At 42.9% G+C, this 3,266-nt stretch overlaps 1 pseudogene; it reads right to left on the bottom strand.

Annotated features, from left to right (window-relative positions):
• Positions 1-650: 650 nt before the first annotated feature.
• On the bottom strand, positions 651-2,019 carry LOC112868142 (importin subunit alpha-8 pseudogene; annotated as a pseudogene).
• Positions 2,020-3,266: the final 1,247 nt, after the last annotated feature.

Raw genomic sequence — 3,266 nt, 5'->3', positions numbered from 1 at the left:
CACACTTTGGCGCAACAGTAGAAACTCACTGAAGTAGTTATATTTGAAATCGCCTCAGTCAATGGGAGGTACAGGTCTTTTTGGTTTTGGGGCGATCCTTGCCTGTACCTATGGAACTGTATAGTTATACGTATTCTTTTTTTTATTTATTAAAAAAAAAATTTTAATGCTTTGCCTTTTTTTTTTTTTTTTTTTGAGAGAGACACAGACAGAATGCGAGTGGGTTAGGGACAGAGAGAGAGGCAGGCACAGAATCGGAAGCAGGCTCCAGACTCTGAGCTGTCAGCACAGAGCCTGACACAGGGCTCGAACTCATGGACAGTGAGATCATGACCTGAGCCGAAGTCGGACGCTCAACCGACTGAGCCACCCAGGGGCCCGTAGTTATACGTGTTCTTTAAATGGCAGTGAAAGTGTGGGAAATGTTAACTAATATTCAGTTTAAAAATCTTTACACCTCTGAAACACTAGAATCTAGGAGGGATACTCCTTCAGAAAGTTATCCTTGAGGTTTTCTTCATTGGTTTAGAAGTTGTGGAACTTTGGTAACTGTGTTGCTGGTAAGCGATTTAAGAATTCACGATCCTGGCCTAGGACTGGGAATGTTATGCCATTGTCTTCTTTCTCAGTGAAGCTGCTCTCTATAGTGTCTAAAGAAGTCTGGACACATGATGTTCCTCATGAAGTTGTAAACTTCAAGTCTATCAATCCCACTGAGTTCTGTCAGAAGACAAGTTTTCCTTCTCAGACAGTTTCTCTGTCACACAGTGGAGACAAGAGATGGTGTCGAGGAAAATGACAACAGTTTTGGTGTCTTGGATGATGAGAAGATTGTCCAGTGGCTCCAATACTCCGGAGTGGACATGCTAGGTCAACTGGTCCGCAGTGCCCCACAGTGAAGGCAGCCTCTTTTGGGACTTTAAATTCTCCATTTTTTAGCAGAGCCACCAAGGGAAGGAGACTGTTGCAGGCTGGATGTGCCAGCAGGGCCCCACAGCGATGGAGCTCAGGTCCCAGGCTTGCCTGCTCTCGATGGAGGCCTTGGGGGACACCATCGCAAGCTGGAGCAGCACATTCAGCATGCCTGAGCCATGGCCACCTGGGTTTGCAGACCCATTCTAGTGACAGTGTTCCCACAGTGTGGAGAAAGGGGGTCAAGACATCGAGCTCTGAGCTGTTCATTAGCTGACCAACCCAGGCAGGATCCTGTACCAAATACGTGGCCAAAGGACTCATTGTAGCCATTGGTGAGGAAGGACAGGGACCAGCAGGTGTCCAAGAGAATGTTGCTGTCATAGTTGTGAAGGAGACGGAAGAGGATGGGCCACATTTGCTTTAGTGCATTTTCAAAAGGGTTTATGTTCTTACTTTGACACAGGGTGGACAAAACCCGTGTAATTTTCCACAGAAACATGACTGATGTGGTTGGTGAAACCAGGGTCAGCAAATGAGGGATGGCATTGCTTGAGATGATGTCTCTGAAGTCTGGGTGGTTTCCTGCTGTGTAACCAAGAACCCACCCTGTGTGTTCACACACAGTCCTGTGGAAGGAAGACAGGTGCTCAATCAAAGATGAGACAGATAGCGTCCTTCCACAATGGCTCAGGTCTTCTCTGAAGTCCTTAAAGCAATGTTGGTCAGAATCCAGATTACCTCTGCCTGCGAGCAGGGGTAAAGGGATGACTTCAGGAACTTGACCAGCCTAGGAAAGAGCTCTCCTTCAACAGTCTGTTTTAGAGGAGGTTCCTTTTCCTGGGACAGCATTTTCTTAGCTTCCTGAGTGGACTGGAAATGTAAGTCTGGATCTGAGGCATACACACCATTGATTACTTCATGCGGGATGAGGCTGACTGGCTTGGATGGCTCTTCAGAAGCTGGGTCAGGGGAGAGATTGTTGATGTTCCATTTCTTTAGAGCCTGTTCACCTTTCTCAGCCATCTTCAGGCTAACAGCCATTGGCTATTGCCATCTGATAGATGCATCTTTTCTCCAGTACTTTAATTTTCTTGGCCTCTCTTCTGGAGCTTCTTTTTTAAATTTTTTATAGCTTATTTATTTTGAGAGCGAGAGAGAGAGGGCATGAGCAGGGGAGGAAGAGAGAGAGAGAGAGAGAGAGAGAGAGAGAGAGAGAGAATCCCAAGCAGGTTCTGCATTGTCAGCATGGAGCCCGATGACTTGAACTCACAAACTGCGAGATCATGACCGAGCCTAAACCAAAATTCGATGCTTAACCAACTGAACCACCCATGCGCCTCTCTCCTGGAGCATTTAAACTCAGCGTATTGATAGGAAGAAGTAACCCCCTGGCAGGAAGCCACTGGGATTGATGAAATAGAAAGAAAGCAATATTCAAAGCCCCAAACCCAAGTTCCAATTTGTGACTGAATAGAAGGTAGAATTTAATATCATCCACAGTGTTATTTAACTTTCCTAGTTGTCAGTTCTTTCACTGATAGATTAGTGGTATTACCTGACTCTCCCAAAGTTTAAGGCTATTTTGCAAGAAGGAAATTATTGATGCATTAAAAAACTTTAAAAATTCATAATTCCTATTAATATTCCTCAGGGAATGCAAGGCATTTTCATTGTTATGGCAGCAAAAATTCTTTGAACTAAGTATACTAAGGGTGAATCACTCTAGTTAAAAAAGTATACTTTTTTAGTGATATTTTTGAGTGTCTCAGAAGTCTGTCAAGGGCTGTACTTGGGGACTCAGTATTTACACTTGCACTTATGTATACACATTCTCTCGTCTCCCATAAAATATTGATTAAGCATTTATATTCATTGAGTAAAGTAATACATAATTCTAACACATAGTATTGATTTTCAAAAAGATCATAATTTACACATGAGATTGTATGGTCAGTCATTATGCAGCCAATGACATTTTTCTAAATTTAGTGCAACAAATATATTAATGATTGCTCAGCTACTCCAGTTAGTAATCTCTCCTCCCTGTTTTCTCCGAGAACATCCGTGTCTCATAATTCTAGAAGAGCTGCGATTTTATGCTCTACTTGGTATTTGAGCATTTGATCAATACTAAGGATATTTCAGAGCATATGGGAAAAGCCAAACGGTAAAAAACATGCACAGAAAAGTCTTCTCAGCAGAAAAGTGGACAGTGAAGATAAAAAGCCAGAGGAGGATGAACAATGGCAGAAAGTTATTTAGTTTCATGTTGGGTTAAAGCTTGTTCAAAAGAGAATGGACTATACGTAGATAATCAACAAAGTGGAATCTCCATAGACACAGAAAAGTGA

This window comes from Puma concolor, chromosome D3 (assembly GCF_028749965.1).
Source record: "Puma concolor isolate L17-30 chromosome D3, mPumCon1.1.hap2, whole genome shotgun sequence".
Classification (NCBI taxonomy): Eukaryota; Metazoa; Chordata; class Mammalia; order Carnivora; family Felidae; genus Puma; species Puma concolor.
This window is presented reverse-complemented; position numbering and strand designations above follow the sequence as displayed.